The sequence below is a fragment of the Staurois parvus genome, unplaced genomic scaffold (genome assembly GCF_062004578.1).
Source record: "Staurois parvus isolate SC_StPar_1 unplaced genomic scaffold, SC_StPar_1.0 ptg000094l, whole genome shotgun sequence".
NCBI lineage: Eukaryota > Metazoa > Chordata > Amphibia > Anura > Ranidae > Staurois > Staurois parvus.
In genome coordinates, this window is record NW_028317890.1 from 1774940 (window position 1) to 1792077 (window position 17138).

Genomic DNA, 17138 nt, shown 5'->3' on the forward strand with positions numbered 1-17138 from the left:
ACAGTGAAGTGAAAGGACAGACAGGATGTTTTCGTTCCGTCTTCCATTCATAAAGATATGATAGTCCAAATTTGCAGCATATCTGGTGTTATTGAGAAGCCCCTCTGTGTCCATGACTATAACCTTAACATGGGAGCGGTGGACTTCAACAACCAGATAATGAAGCCATACATAGTTTCCTGTAAAGCCAGACACTGATGTAAAAAAGTGTCTGCATATTTATGGCTCTTTACAATGCTTTTGTGCTTTACAAAACAACTGGAAGAAGTGGATCCTTTTTAAAATTTCAGGAAGAGATCATCATGGGCCTTTTGTATCCAGAAGCTGCTGTGGCTCAATCCCCAAATTCAGATGCAATTTACAGGCTGCATGAGAGGCTTTTTCTGCATGTCCTCCCTGGTACCCTGACCCAAAAGTCAAAAAGATGTGTCTGTAGCAGACGCAGAATTAAGTGTGGCACCTGCTTTTTTTTATACCCCCTGTCCTGGCCAACCTGGTTTCTGCTTCAAGGACTGCTTCCGCTGCTACCACACACTAGTGGAGTATTAGCATAAGGTACAGCACGTCACAGTCCAGAGTATACATTTGCACAGGGTCTTGAAAGATATTAAGTAGTCAGGAAACATTGCATTTTGAGAGGCCCTAAATTCACAGCCTGTTTATGGTTACAGTTAAAATCTAAAAAAAGTTACAAAAGGAAAAAAAAAAAAAAGGAAAAAAAGAAAAAGAAAACAAGCAAAAAAAAAAGTTGTTTTATTGAGTTAAAGTTCCTCATGCCCAAGATTTCAGTAAAAAAAAAAAGTTTTGAGTTAATGTTCTATTGTTACTGTGTTTTATTGTTAACTGTTTGCTTTGCAGGAACGCCAGTTAGCTGAAGCACTCAGAATATATACATCAGTGCATGCAGCGCTGCTGTAGGAGATTTCTCTGAAGTTAAAAAAAAAAGTATAAGCTCAAGCATAGGGACATGGGGTGGTCAGTGGGAGGATTGCTCCTATGGTTCGGAATATATATTTTTCATTTTTTTGGCACAGATTTCAGTAAAAAAAAGTTTTATTGAGTTAATGTTATATTGTTACTGTGTTTTGTTGTTAACCATTGTTCTTTGCTTTGCAGGAATGCCAATTAGCTGCAGCACAGATCTGTTTATTCTGACAGCAGCAGGGTGTGTTTTCAGAATACATATGTCAGTATGCGCTCCTGTATGCGGGTAGGCTCCCAAAAAGTCTTACACACAGGGTATCCCCATACTCAGGAGAAGTAGCAGAATGTTTTTTGGGGTGTAATTTCACATATACCCATGGTATGTGTGAGCAATATATTGTATCATTTGAGTGACAACTTTGCGTCATTTTTTAAAATATTTTCCAAAAACTTGTAGCAAAAAATAAAATCTTCCATGGACTCAACATGCCTCTCAGAAAAAAGGTTTTGGTGTCTACTTTCTGAAAAGGGGTCATTTGGGGGAAGTGGGGTTGTGCTATTCAGGCATTTCAGGGCATCTGAAACTGTGATAGGTGGTCAGGAAGTGAAATCAGGAAATCATGCCCTTTGAAAGCCTGAAGGCTGGCATTGGTTTTCGAGTCCCGTATGCCTCTAGACTCCCAAAAAGTCTCACACATGCGGTATCCTCATTCTCAGGAGAAGTAGCAGAATGTGTTTTGGGCTGTAATTCCACATTTACCCATGTCTTAATAATGACAACTTTGTGTAAAAAAAAAAAAGTAAACATATGTTTTGTCATTTTTTAAAAACTTGTGACAAAAAAAAACCTTCCATGGGCTAAACATGCCTCTCAGCAAATTCCTTGGGGTATCTACTTTCCAAAAAGGGTCATTTGGGGGGGTTGTACTTCCCTGACATTATAGTACCTCAAGAAATGTTATAGGCAGTCAAAAAGTAAAAGCAGCGTACATTACAGTATATATGCTATAGTTTGTAGACGCTATAACTTTAATTTAAAATTTACTTTATATCACAACAATAAAAAAAAACCCAGTGGTGATTAAATACCACCAAAAGAAAGCTCTATTTGTGTTAAAAAAAAAAGGATCTCAATTTTGTTTGGGTACAGCAATCCATGACAGCGCAATTACCAATTAAAGTAGCGCAGTGCCAAATAGCAAAAAATGCCCTGGTCAGGAAGGGAGCAAAACCTTCTGGAGGTCAAGTGGATAATGTAGGTATATTTTGCTTTTTCTCCTAACTGATTTTTGGGCTATGCTGACCAACAGCCACAGCCATTATAAAGCAAAATGATAAAGTAACCTTTACCCCCAATGGATCCTACACAGTGTGGAGTGGAAATAAAACTATGAAGTCTAGCTGCGAGACAGTGACACCTTCATTATTGGCCCATGACCTTTTGAGAAGTAATGGTGGCAAAAACTACTGCAGGCAAATCTTGTCACTGGAGCCTAAGATATATGAGGTTTGTAACACTGCTTATATACAGGCAAAAAAAGAAAAAGTATCAATCACTGAGTAAGGAGGTGATGGCATATCTTGTTCAATTTACCACTTAGCAAAATTAGTGGCTCCCTGCTGTGAAGTGCAGCCAGTGGAAGTTAGATTATTAGTCCGGCAAAATAATCAGTCTATTAGCAATTAACAAAAACAGGCAGCCAAACAGATGGACAGTATTGCAATAGGTAATATGCAATCCAAATATGAAGGCAGTTATGACACCTTGACTGTGCAGTTGCTTCTTTTGAGGGAACATTTTCAAACGTTCAATACATCTAAAACACAAGTTTGTCCTTAACAAAGGCATACATGTATAACAAAAGCAGTAGTATACCGTGCAATTAGTGTGGGGCTCAGAAGTATAAGCCCAGTACTACCAAGCTCTATAATTATTTATTTAGGCAGTAACTGCATTTGGAAGCATTTCGAAAATTAATTTGTATTTGGTGATATAGTGAAATATATATATATATATATATATACAGTATATATATATGTAAATTCACAATACAAAGCTGACTGTTTTACATCTTCAGTTAAAGTAGATGTTTAGGCTGTACAATAACCCACCTTTTAAATGCTGCCTTGCCAGTGCTCCCCATTGCCTTGTTTACATTTTAGCATAAATGAAATACCAATTTTTCATATGTTTCTATGGTGTCACAAAGATCTGTCTCCTCTGTGTAAAAGTAGGGCTTGTGCAAGGGAATTCTCTTTCCCACCGACAACACCTAGAACTGTGTGGGTGACATCACTGCTCTTTCTGATTCAGCCACATTACACAGCAGAGACAAAGTTGGATGGAAAAGTTAAAGTTTAACTGAATGATATGTCAGCTCAGCATGAAAATGAAAATACACAGAGGAGTGTGGTGATTTGGAAAAGAACAATCAGACACTCAAACATCTATATGAAGGTTCTCCTGTAGTAAAGTTGTTTTGCAGCTTTTTCGAGACACTTCTTCAGTTCCAATAACTGTCAGGAAAATACCGCAGCATTTATATTTAAGCAGGCAGCAGCAACACCTTGAACCAGTTACCTTGGAAATGCAAATATTATTGTCTCAGGACAGGATAGGAGGTGTGAAAATCGGTAAGATTATACCTGTTTGTAAGAAGTGGTTCCAGTATTCTGGAATTAGGGGCTCTTTTGACTGAAGTGACTAAAACCTCATTTGACACACAGAGATGAAATACATCCTTCTGCATAGGTTGTACCTGTTTATCTGCCCCCATCTCTTCTTATAACTGTTCAAAGTACAGAATTTAGACAGCAATTTTGAGCTTCATAAGGCAGGGGGCAGGGATCTGATGTCACACACTGAAAAGCACAGAGTGGAGAGATGAGTGTAATCTGAGACCAGAGTGGAAGGAATTAACACTCCCCCTGCACTGTCTCATATAGAAACATACACAGCTGAGGCTGTCAATCACCTGCTGTATGCTGGAGAGGGGTGGGGCCGTGTCTCCAGATTGCTTGGTGTTGTCAAAGTCAGAAATGATTCATGCAGATAGCAGAGGAATCACACTAGGTGTTTGGATTGAGGCAAATACACACTATAGAAGAATATGCTTTGTTAATTTTTCATTTTAGAGATGTACAACCACTAAGTTTAGAAGAACTGAAAAGAAATAAAACACAGAAGTATAAAGGTCTACTAACCACTGGAGTTTACAGTGAACTCAACAATATACAACCACAATCCAAAGAACACCACTAAATAGAATACCATGGGAAAGCTAAAAGGAAGCAGGACATTGATGGAGAAACCAACCAAATCTCCATTTCTTTTCACCATGTGACACTGATGGAGATTTCTACTATTCTAAACATATGGGACAGTTTCAGTGAGGGCATGAATACTGGATCTAATAACAAGCAGTGACAACAATAGTGCCTTTCTGCCCATTTTGGATGAGCCCAGTAGAGCCTTAATGACAAGCTGAATTTTAATGTGCCTATTTAGGTATAGGATGGATATCCATTGAATTTATTATATATTGCATGGCAAATACACTTATGAGGCCTTTTGGGATCACATACAGTATGTTTGTGTGCAACATACGAGAGTGGAGATAGAGAATTATCACCTAAGAAAACCCACATCACCAGTTCGGAGACTCCTGATCACTGAAGTGTGGAATACTGTGGATGTCTTTTACTACAGCAGGATTTGAAGTTGATAGGAGATATGAGGATTTTTATCTTTATACTGTATATGTGAACATTTTTTCAGCCTCAGTGGAAATTGGCTAATATGTGTGCTAAGCTACAGTATTGATGCCAATACTACAAGAACTGGATGGATGGTGCTTAAACATTCTATATGTAACATCTTCACAGGCGATAGGAAACTTCTGGTAGCTTGGACATTAATTGATGTGCAGTATACAGTATGTTGATGGTACTGATGCCCTTACTCTGGTTTTAAAGGCTGAGGATTTTTACCTTAACCCCTTCACATCTAAGGGTAAAACAAATCTTAAAGCCTAAGCACAATTTTGCAACTTTGACATGTGTTAGCAAAACTGTACTTATCATCACTATGTGCATCCAGGTGGATTATACCTTATTTTTTTCAGGACAAATTGGGATTTAATTTGGTGGTAAATGGTAATGGATATATCCTGATTTTCTTTTATTATGAAAGGAAAACTGACCCAAGATAGTAAAAAAAAACATTTACAAAAAAAATGTAGTTGTATATTTCTTGCTACTACCATAACCAACCACCAAAGAACAACTCAAAATAATTTCTCCTGCTCCTGATGATCGCAGAGATACCACATGTGTGTATGTTAGTTGTTATTTGTACCTGTAGTACAGCTCAGAAACCATAGTGCACATTTTGCTTTTTTTTATCCTGCCACTAAATGACACAGATACAAATTTAAAAATGAGGAAAAAAAAAATCCTGACAAAAAAAACTGAGCCTGACCCTTGACCCTGACTTTTGACCCTGACCTTGACCCAAACACTAACCCTGGCACTGACCTAGATCAAACATTGATCTAGGTATTTTTATTTTTTATTTTAATTTTTTATTATTATTTTTATTTATTTATTTTTTTACAAACACTTTTTTTCTCTCTGAAAGGACAGTGAGAGATACAATGTATCTCTCTCCTCCATTCAGAGAGAGAAAACAAGGGGGGTGGGCTTCTCAGTCACTGATCACTGTGATATCCAATCAGAGGATTTCATAGCGATCATGTGACCAAGAATCGGGCGTTGCGGGTCCCGGTTGTTAGAGCGGGACCAGGGGCTTTCACTGGGAGTGCGCCGTGCACAAGACAGCACAAAGACAGGTATGCAAATTAGCATCCCTACACAAAAAATCCCAGTCCAGTGGAACCACTAATTTGCGTACTCTTGGTGCCAAGGGGTTAATGCATTCTTTGCATGATGGTAACAACCTTCAGTGTTCTGGTCCCCCAATATTTACCTAAGCATGGTTGTGCAAAATCATGTATATATACATACATGATTTTGCAGTTCTGGGTAGGGGGCGTGGCTTCGGCTGTCAATCACCGGGTCCCGGCTGGTGATTCCTCGTCGGTACCCGGCGATCTTGGAGGATTTCCGACGGAGGAAAGACCTGTGTATAAACAATACAGATCTCTCTCCTGTCAGCTCCTGCCCGCTGCTTTACACAGCACACAGTTAACTCTTTGATCACCCCACATGTTAACTCCTTTCTGCTCAGTGTCATTAGTACAGTGTCAGTGCTTTTTATTAGCACTGATCACTGTATTGGTGTCACTGGGAATGTCAGTGACAGCAAGTCAATTCCCCCCAGTGTCAGAATGTCCGCCGCGGTCCCAATTCAAGTCGCTGATCGCTGCCATTACTAGTAAAAAGAAAACAAATTCCAGGATATATATCGCCTTTTGTTAATGCTATAACTTTCATGTAAACCAATTATTTTACACTTATTGGGATTTTTTTTAGCAAAGACATGAAGCAGAATATATTTTGGCCTAAATTTATGATGAAATTTGATTTTAAAATTTTTTTACTGGACATGTTTAACCATTAGCCGCCCGGCCAATAGCCGTTTGGCGGCTTGAAAAGCGCTGCAGCTTTCCGGGTTCACGCCATTTGGCGTGCTCCCGCACATGCGCCGTTTGCGCTATTGCAGAGCGGCGCAGCAGCGGGATCTGTCACCGCCCGTGCACCTCGGACACGGCCGATGACAGATCCGAGTACCGGCTCCCGTTGCCGGTACCATGTGACCTGCTGCGACCAATCACAGCAGGTCACATGACAGTTGTATACAATGGATGGCTTCATTCATGATGCCATCCATTGTATACTAGTGCCTAGCTGTGAATGGTCACAGCTAATCACATGCACATGTCATGTGATTAGCTGTGACCAAATCACAGCTAAGCACAAAAAAAAAAAAAAAAAAAAAAAGCTGAATGAATCGATTTCATTCAGCTAAATGCTTGCTTATAGCAAAGTAATTCTTTGCTATAAGCAAATTGTGTAAAAAAAAAAAAAAAAAAAAAATACTGATCACTTCCCCAAAGTAGTACAATGTTACTATGGTAACATTGTACTATTTTGGTCATAGTAAAATATGAAAAAAAATCTTAAAAAAAATAAAAAAAAAAATGTAATAAAAAATTAAATATAATAAAAAAATAAAAAAAAATTAAAAAAAAATATAATTTTTTTTTTTTTTCATACTGTCACCAGTCAGTGTCCCTGTTCACCGCCATGCCAGTTATATGATGACGCTGTACTGCACTGGTGACAGTATGTAAAAAAAAAAATAGTGAAAATAATATTTTTCATTTTTTCATTTTCGGAAAAATTATGACAAAAAAATACAACTTCAAAAAACTCGCCATGCCTCTTATGAAGTACGTCCGACTGTCTACTCAGCAAAAAGGGGTCATTTGGGGATATCTGTACTATTCTGACATTCTTGGACCTCAAGAAATTAGATTGGCTGTCAGTACTTCAGGATTGATCAATATTCAGATCTATACCATAGTTTGTGAACTCTATAACTTTCCTACAAACTAAATAATACATCCTAATTTGGGTTATTTTCACCAAAGACATGTAGCAGAATACATCTCGGCCTAAATTTATGAAGAACAATTATTTATTTGTAAACTTTTATAACAGAAACAAAGAAAAATGTGTTTTTTTTTCAAAATTTTTGGTCTTTTTTTGTTAATTTAGCAAAAAATAAAAACCCCAGCGGTGATTAAATACCACCAAAAGAAAGCTCTAGTTGTGTGAAGAAAATGATAAAATTTTAGTTTGGGTACAATGTTGTATGACTGCGCAATTGTCATTCAAAGTGTGAGAGCGCTGAAACCTGAAAAATGGCCTGGGCAGGAAGGTGTAAAATTGCACGGTATTGAAACGGTTAATAGCAAAAAGTAATAAATATTGCTTTTTTTTCAAAATTGTTGGTCTTTTCTTGTTTATAGCGCAAAAAATAAAAACCGCACAGGCAATACCAACAAAAGAAAGCTATATTTGTGGGAAAAAAGGACGTAAATTTAATTTGGGTGCAGTGTTGCATGACCATGCAATTGTCAGTTAAACGCAGCGCAGTATCGCAAAAAATGGCCTGGTCAGGAAGGGGGGGGGGGGTAAATCCTCAGGAGGGCAAGTGGTTACTCTAGCAATGTGCACAAGAGCAGTGGCTCTCTTGGGTCTCTCCCTCCTCATTGCCTCAGACACAACAGCGGCAGCCATTGACACCCGCTGCTGTCAAACACAGCCAGGGAGGAGGGAGCGGAGGGTCTGGATCGAGCCACGTTCTGTGTATCTTTTAGACACACAGAGGCAGCTCGGGAGGGGGCACGTAGTTTGCTTTGGGGGCACTCAACAGTGGACTGCCAGTGACAAGCCAGGACTGCCAGCTGGAGACCCGAGTAGAGGAGGATTGGGGCTGCTCTGTGCAAAACCATTCCACAAAGCAGGTAAGTATGACATGTTTATTATTTTTAAAAGAAAACATCTGAACAATTAGTATCACTTTAACGTCTTCACGCCAGCCAAACGCAAATGTGCGGCCTCCCGGCGTCTGGGCCTAGACACTGAGCGGTCGCATATTTGCGTTCTATTAAAAAAGAACATATGTTCCGAGAGCGCGTGCCCTGCGTGCTCCCAGCACACATGTCCAGTACTCATAGAAAGGTCCCGTTCTCTTCTTTCGATCGGGACCTTTCCCGATCATGTGACGGCCGTGACGGCGTGTCACAGCGATCACATGACCCTAAACCCCGCCTCCCGACTTCTGAAACCCTTAAAGGGCCGGGAGGCGCCAGCGTGAAGGGGTTAATCTTGATGATAGGACCTTTTGAAGTGTGGACACTGTGCAGCATATGTGTTATGTGATTTATAAGGGTCTACAGTGAAACATGGTGGATATGGTTTTAATGGTTTTCTTGCACCATGGTAATTGTATTGATCTTTTTGTATAATAATTGGGTACAAATAGATTACATAGCTGTCTGAAATATTTTTGATATATCTGATATATTACATAATTAATAATTTTCATGATTTATCTATTATTAATGATTTTTTGCTTTCCCATGGTCTATTTAGTGGTGTTCTTTGGATTGTGATTGTATTTAGAAGAACTGACTGGGGGTATGGGGCCTCTCCAGGTGTCCCAAAATCCATTTCTGGCAAGATTTGTCCTTTACACAAAAGGGCAAATCTGAACAACAAAAGAGAAACCATCAGTGAACGTTCATGCGAAATGTAAAATGGGAGAACAGGTTATATCAATACATTCAGCACAGTGGCTAAATAGTTAGCACTTCTGCCTGGCAACATTAGGGTCATTGGTTCACGTCCCACCCACAACACCATCTGCCTGGAGTTTGCGTGATATCCCTGTCCCTGTGAAAGACATGCTGGTAGGTTAATTGGCTCCTGTCTAAATTGGCCCTAGTATGTGTATGTATGAATGTGAGTTAGGGACCTTAGCTTGTATGCCCCTTGAGGGTTAGGGACTGAATGTACTATATATATGTAAAGCACTGCATAAATTGACAGCACTATATAAGTACCTAAAATAAATAATAATAACAACTCTTTGCCAGAATTAAAAATACATGAAAGTGGGCATCTTTTTTAACTCTTCCAGCTCAAAGCTCCAGCTGCAGGTACCTTTCCTCAAACAAGTCAGAACTGCAGCCTCACAATTTTCAGTGTCACCTTGGCCTGAGAAGAAACATATGATTGTGACAGAAATTTATATCATCTCTGAAAGTGATTTTTGTCTTCCAATTCATTTCACAGTGCCTGATGGACTGAGGGATAAGATCTTGATAAATGAGTTGTGGTATCTGAGCCCCTGAGCACAACAAGCTCTATTCCACCCTCTAGAAAGATACAACTCTGTCATAATTTGTTTTTTTTGTCAAAATTGCTGTGACATATGATTCAGAGGTTTCTGTCACCAATAAACCCATCAACAGGAGCAAGTTTGACAGTCCCCTAGAAACTTCAACAGCCCTAAGGGTTAAGAAGAAGCAAAACATTAAAGTGTTACTATACCCACAACAGTAAAATCAGTCTGTATATGCAGTAAAGCATTCTTGTTATACTCACTATGGAACCTAAGGGGTTAATCCTCTGCATTGTGTAAAAAGGCTGTTTAATCCTCTCTTCTCTGCCTCTCCTCTTGTTGAAATGACCACCTGATACAGACTGAATCCGTAGTCACATGCACATGCTCAGTCTGGTGTGTATTGCTAGAGAGGTTTTATTTTTTATTCTTGGGAGAGTGCATGTGATCAGCACAGGGCCAATCAGCACTGTCCAGACAGAGGTCAGGAGTCCTGCATCCTCCTAGAGCAGAAAGAAAACTCCTCCTACAAGCTTTAAGCAGTGCTCTGCTGAAGTCACAAGACTGCTCTAACTGCTGATGAGAAAAGGTATTTAGCAGTTTATATTTACTGTGGGAGACCAGATATAGTGAATGCAGGGTCCTGGGTTTAGTAACACTTTTAATTTAAATAAGGTTATAGCCTGTGTGCATTGATAGAGGACTGACTAATGTCATAGGCTGCATACTTGGAGACATTTCTTACCTACAGAATGCGTGCAGTAGATAATGTCAGAAAAAAAAAGGACACAGAATTAATACAAATGTCTAAATAATGAAGTGCCCCCACTACACACTGTTCAACTTTTCTGAGCCAGGTCCCATTGTAGAAATGCAACCAGTTGACATGAATATTACAAGTGTTATAATAAATAATGCATTTATTATTACCATTAACCAGTTGTGTATCCTATATATTTAAAAGGAATTCACACTCTTTTCAATGTTTTTTGACCTACAAGAAAGAAGTCCACTAGATGTGTGTATGCAAGAGTGAATTCATTGAAAATTATGCCTATGGCAGCACTTTAAATGCTCCAATGTCCAACCACCTGCTGTCACATATATTTTAAATTACTTCACATAATATCAAATCAAATAATCAAGTCAAACTTAATTAACAAATGATGGCTGCACATGAAAATTTTAACCAACAGCCAGACACAAGCCTACTTGCTACAGCTGCTGGGCCTGCAAGGTTGGACGCAGGGGCGTACATATAGGAGGAGCTTCAACCCCCTCCCTTACAGCAGGTAACACTGACAGTTGCTGTGCACCTGAAGTCCTGCAGCAACTCCTGTCACCTTGCAGAACTCAATGAGGGTAAGACGTGTACTGGGGTGTGTGGGGGCGTATATGTACTGGCATGGGGAGAACTAGACTGGGGGACAGCTGTACTGGTGGGGGGTCTGTACTGATGGAGAGAGAACTATACTAGGGAGAAAGCTGTACTGGTGTATGTGGGGGGGTATCTGTACTGGGGAGAACTATACTGGGGGACATAAAGATAAAATAGGTAGGCCAGGGGCGGACTGACAACTCATGGGGCCCCCGGGCAATAGAGGATCATGGGGCCCCTGTGTCCTTGCCCAAACTCAAAAAAGCCTATGAAAAAAAAGGTACCAGGGGCATCTCATGGGGCCCCTACTGACCCCGGGCCCTCGAGCAGTGCCCGAGTTTCCAAATGGTCAGTCCACCCCTGCACACACCCAAAAGTATGGAATACTAGAAGCAATTGAAGAGCAGTGAGGAGGTGGTGTTTCAACAAACTGGCTGCCTGAAAGGTATGTATAATGTCTCTTTTATTATAGGTATGCTTATACATGAAACCAAGTTTGTGCTGATCTTAACGTATATCTAAAGTCCATATTTTTTCATTGGGTATAGTAGAAAATTATTAAAATCCCTGGCAGTTTTTTTTTTACCATCTCTGCCCCATTAGGGGATTTCCCACTCTATATAGTGTAAGGCCCCCAAAACCTGGGCCAACTGTAGTGACCCTAGACAAATCTTGCCTCAGTGTTATTCTATTCTATGTGAAGCTTAAGTGTGATTAAGTGTGATTTAACACTTACAACATGCAAATAAAATATAAATAGATAGGCACTACATTTGCCCAAACAATAAACTTCATATAGTGCAATAAGTACAAGATTAGTACCACCTGAGGGTTGTCTCACTTTTGGTCCATGCAAAAAAATTTAGGCTACAGCACCTGGTATTCTCAGACTTCCTGAAGATGGCTTTTTGGGTGAAACGTATGTCGGAGCGTCATTACGTCACTTCCGGGTCCTGGAATAGCTAAGTGAGAGCGAGGCTTGAAGTGCAAAGCGGTCATCTTTAACAACATATATGCCTGAAACACTGGTGCTGGTTTACAAGCACCTGTACAAGTGAGTGGAATATTTTTGTCTATGTGATTTTGATTCCTTTTAAAGTATTACACTTAGATAAGCTATTCACTGGTTTTAGGAGGAATATCTAAAACCAACCTAAAGTATATTACTGGAAAACCTATTGGAATCCCTTATATCTGGCTATAATCCATGGAGATTTAGAGGGAGAAAAATGGAGAATCCAACAAGAAAGTGTGGTTCCCTATTTAACCAAAGACGCATTTACCACCATAACTGGGGTCAAAGGATCTGGTGAGTGAGTCATCTATACTTCACCGTTATGAACACGTGGTGAAGATGACAGTCACATTTATTATTATTTTTTATATATTTTAATATATATTTTTTAATTTTTTTATTTTTTGAGCCTCTTTGGAATTTTCTATTACTCTATTTTGGGACAGTTACAAGAGTTGTCATTATATTCATGATTTTTTTTTTATTATTATTTACTTCACATGTTCACTATTGGTTGAATTGCTATACGGAGGGGTTACAATATCTTTTTGGTCTAAGGACACTTAGCTGCCCACAGTCATATCACCCTGAATACACCTGGTTAGTACCTGGATGGGAGACCACCTGTGAATACCGGGTGATGTTGGCAAAAATTTTTTGCATGGACCAAAATTGAGACAACCCTCAGGTGGTACTAATCTTGTACTTATTGCACTATATGAAGTTTATTTTTTAGGCAAATGTATCGCCTATCTGTTTATATTTTATTTGTATACTGGGGGACAGCTGTACTGGTGGGGGGCCTGTACTGGTGGAGAGAGAGCTGTACTGGTGAAGGGGGATCTGTATTGGGGGGGATCTGTACTGGGTAGGAAAATCTGTACTGGGGGGGGAGATTTGTACTGAAGATATGTCTCTATTAGGGATGGGAATTAGATCTGTACTGCGGGTGAGGAGGTTATAATGGGGAGGAGTTTTAATGAGGCAGAGACGTGGACTGGGGGGAGATTTTGACTTGGAGAAGGTTGTTTTTTTGTTGTACTTTGTTTACTGAACTGCGTGTTATGCATTTTTGACCCCTGCACTTTGTGTTACAGAACCCTGACCAGTGGTGTATTTAGGTTTTGTGCTGCCCTAGGCAACACAAAAATTGGTGCCCCCCCCCAGAAAGCTCCTGCCATTGACCAAGAACACCCCTGCCCTCCACCCAAGCCTTCCACTACTACTGCCCCCCATACACCAGCCACCAGCCCCCATGGCCAGAGAGAGAAAGACACTCACCTTCACAGCTCCGGACATCCCCAGGAACGAGAGTCTTGCTGTTCATACACTGTCATGAAACCCACAGCATCTCTCAGAACCCACCAGGTCCCCATGCCGCGTGTGTCCCTTCTTCCATCCCTTCTTCCAAGGGGCAGTGCTGCCCCCCCTGAAAAATACAGCTCTAGGCAAATGCCTTGTTTGCCTTTGGTAAATACACCCCTGCCCTTACCCCTGTTAGACCCTTACTTGTAACACAGTAAAATATTTTTTAAGTACAAGGACTGTGCCGTATGTTATTTTGCAAACAGTGAGTAGGCTTACATTTGAAGCTTCTCCCACTGTTAGTGCATATTGAATTTGCCACAGCTATTTGCATCACCCAACTGTTTTCCTTTAGGTGCTCAAGGCTGAAGCCCCCCAGGAAAAAGTGATCTGTGTCCCTGGTCACACCTAATAAGTCCATGCTGCTAAAAAAATCAAGAGAGCATCACTAACCCAGCCTACTGTAAGTGCAGTCAAATCTACCTTTGTACCAGAGTTGCCAACCCCTTGCAACTTTTTTAACTAACAAAACATGGAAAACTTACTGCCAGAGCACATTTTGTATTGGCAACCTGAAATATGACTCCTAATATAAACTAAGACAACCAATATTTAATCAGTATAAATAGTATGTAAACATTGCCAATACCAATAACAGGTAAGCTGCCCAGCTTTACAATTAAAATCTCAAAACAGTGTGACAAAATGTGAGCATGACTGGGATTATTACGGACCTGGAGCAGCCTGGGATTGAGGCAGGAAAACAAGTTCTCTTAAATGGTGAATGATGGGTGTGGTCAGATTTCACTTAAAGTGGTTCTAAACATCAGATATGAAATATAAACAAAGCATGTTCCTCTATAGTGAGTGCTGGTCTCAATCCAGAGTCCTAAGTGTCATTTCTGTCTGCTTCCTTGTTCCTCTGCTATAAGCATGAGTCACTTCTGATGACTTTTTCCTGACACCAAGAAAAAAATGGTGACAGGAAAGGGTACAGTCTGTGATTGACAGCCTCAGCTCTGTTCCCGTGTGCCTTCCAATGAGCTCTCAGAGCTCTCCTCGCTGATGTAACTTCAGCTCCCTGCACCCTGCTTTTCAGAGCTGAGAGATCCTGTGTAAATTCTACACTTTGCAGGGATGTCGGGGAAAGACGGTTGCAGATGAACAGGTACAACTTATGTAAGAAGATTTGTTTAATCTCTGTGTATCACAGGCTAGTCCCTTCACTGGGTATATGTGAGGGTTTACAACAACTTTACCAGTGGGAGTACTTTAAAGGGGAATGATTAAATAGAATATGTATCTAGTCGCTGTACACACTGCCAACATATGCTAGTCCATGTAACGTTAAAATACTCTTTTTACTGACAAAACATGGAAAATTTACTGGCCAAGCTATTTTTTTTCCTTGCAACTTGAACTATCATCAAAACACCTAATAGAAAAAAGACAGTTGATATTTAAAGTGATACTAAACCTAAAAACTTTTTTTACCTTAATGCATTGCTTGCAATAAGGTAAAAAATGCTTTCATGTTCCCTCTGCTCCCCATTTCCTGTGTGAAGGGGAAGAGAGGGGAGAAGAGATCAGTGCTGTGCATGGCTGTATCTCTTCTCTCCTCGCTCCCTCTTCACACAGAGACTTGAACAGCAGCAGCAGCCGCCATTGCCTCTTACTGCTGTCAATCAAGTGCAGTGAAGAGGCGGGGGGTGGGGATAAGTCCAGCTGTACGTGTCTATGGAGTGCAGCTCCGTAGACACACAGGTCAGGAGTAAGCATACAACGTTTGTCCCCATAGCAAGCGGCTTGCTATGGGGACACACAAAGAAGAGAAAAAGTCAGGATCGCTGGCGGAGGACCCGAGAAGAGGAGGATTGGGGCTGCTCTGTGCAATATCACTGCACAGAGCAGGTGAGTATATGTTTGTTATTTTAATAAAAAAAAGTCTGCCTTTAGTAACACTTTAAACAATATAAGCATTATGTAATATGTTGACAATACCCATAACAAATAACCTGTCTGGCTCTAAAATTAAAAAGTAAAAATGTGTGACAAAATGTGCAAATGACTAGGATTAATAAAACCTAAGACATATAGATACATGTGTGTGTATATACTGTATATTTAAAACATTATAAAAACTTTTTCTATTAATGATCACATAACCTCTGCTCTCAGCTGCATAATGGTCTTAGAGAGCTAGGGGCGGAGAAACAGCAGGACACTGCTCCTCTCAGTGACTGCCTGTGCAGGGGGGCATGTCAGCCCAAGTCTCACAATTGGAGGATAGGCAGGCTATTCTCCCAGCACAGCCAGAAAACTGACCACACTGGGATGGGTATGCTTCTATGCTTAGCATGGTCAGTTTGCAAAAGGAAAGCAGAAGGACTGGCAGGAACACCAACTATTTAGTTATATTATATATTTCACTTCAGTATATATCAGGAATATGAAATGTTTTGGTAACATATTCTTTAAAACCTGCAACTGATGAACATTATAATGTCAGAGAGGCTAAGATGCCTTTGTCATTGCAATATGAGAGGAAGATGCTGCACTCTAGGAAATGGTTTATTTATTTCTCTATTACAGGTACCTATATAGTGCCGTCAATTTGCACAGCGCTTTACATATATATATTGTATACCTAACTCTCAAGATCATTTCAACTAATTTATACCCATTAGCATACCTCCAACCTTCAGGAGTTGGGACGTGAAAAAAAATGCAGTGAAGCAAATCATGGATGTGGGGATAAGCAGCTTTCACAGGATAACTGCATTATTCCATAAGGAAGGACCTTACAACTATTCTATATAGAAATAATTCTGGCAGGTTCCAAGGAGGGTGAACCACAAATGTGTATAGCCTAATTTTAGGCATTAAAGGAGGTGAGCATACATCTTTATGAGTTGGAGGATTCACGGAAAGTCACAAATTGATGATTAATGATCACCTTATCACTAATATTGGACTATATTGATTGATGGGACTATTACTTAAAATTTCAAATTGTTTTGTGTCACAATATTTTGATTATGTAACATTGTCACTTGTTATAATTGATTATTTAGTTTAAATTTATGGTGTGTTGTATCACAGGAGGGATATATTATTTTGTTATTGTGGTAATAAGGAGCGCTACATTTATAGGTATATCATTTAATTTGCACAGTTGAAGTTATGTGTTTAATGTTGGCGATCCATTGAAGTAATTTAGTAGGTTTGGCTCACAAGTCACACATATATAAAATCATGGATGTGGCTACTTTACTCTGAATATTGGGTATTGTTTAAACGGACCTGGTTAATACAATCCGGACATACTCAGAGTGTACACTATACACATATGTTGCAAATCCTTGTTCCCAAAAAATAATATCTAATTATTTTACCACAAATTAGACACACATAAAACTAAAGGATCTTAAAAAACAAAAAGCAGTATGGACAGAGAGAGAACACTTTTGTCTGAGCTTACTCTAGAGAAGAACTCAAAACTGTTGGAAACTACCTAACAACCAGCAACTGTTTAGGCAATGAACACTCTGCTCAGGAGTATGTAATGTATAAGGGTAATTGAGAAACTACTTTTCAGTTGGAGGAAAGAAACAGCTAAACTTCTGTGGTCATTGTGAAGA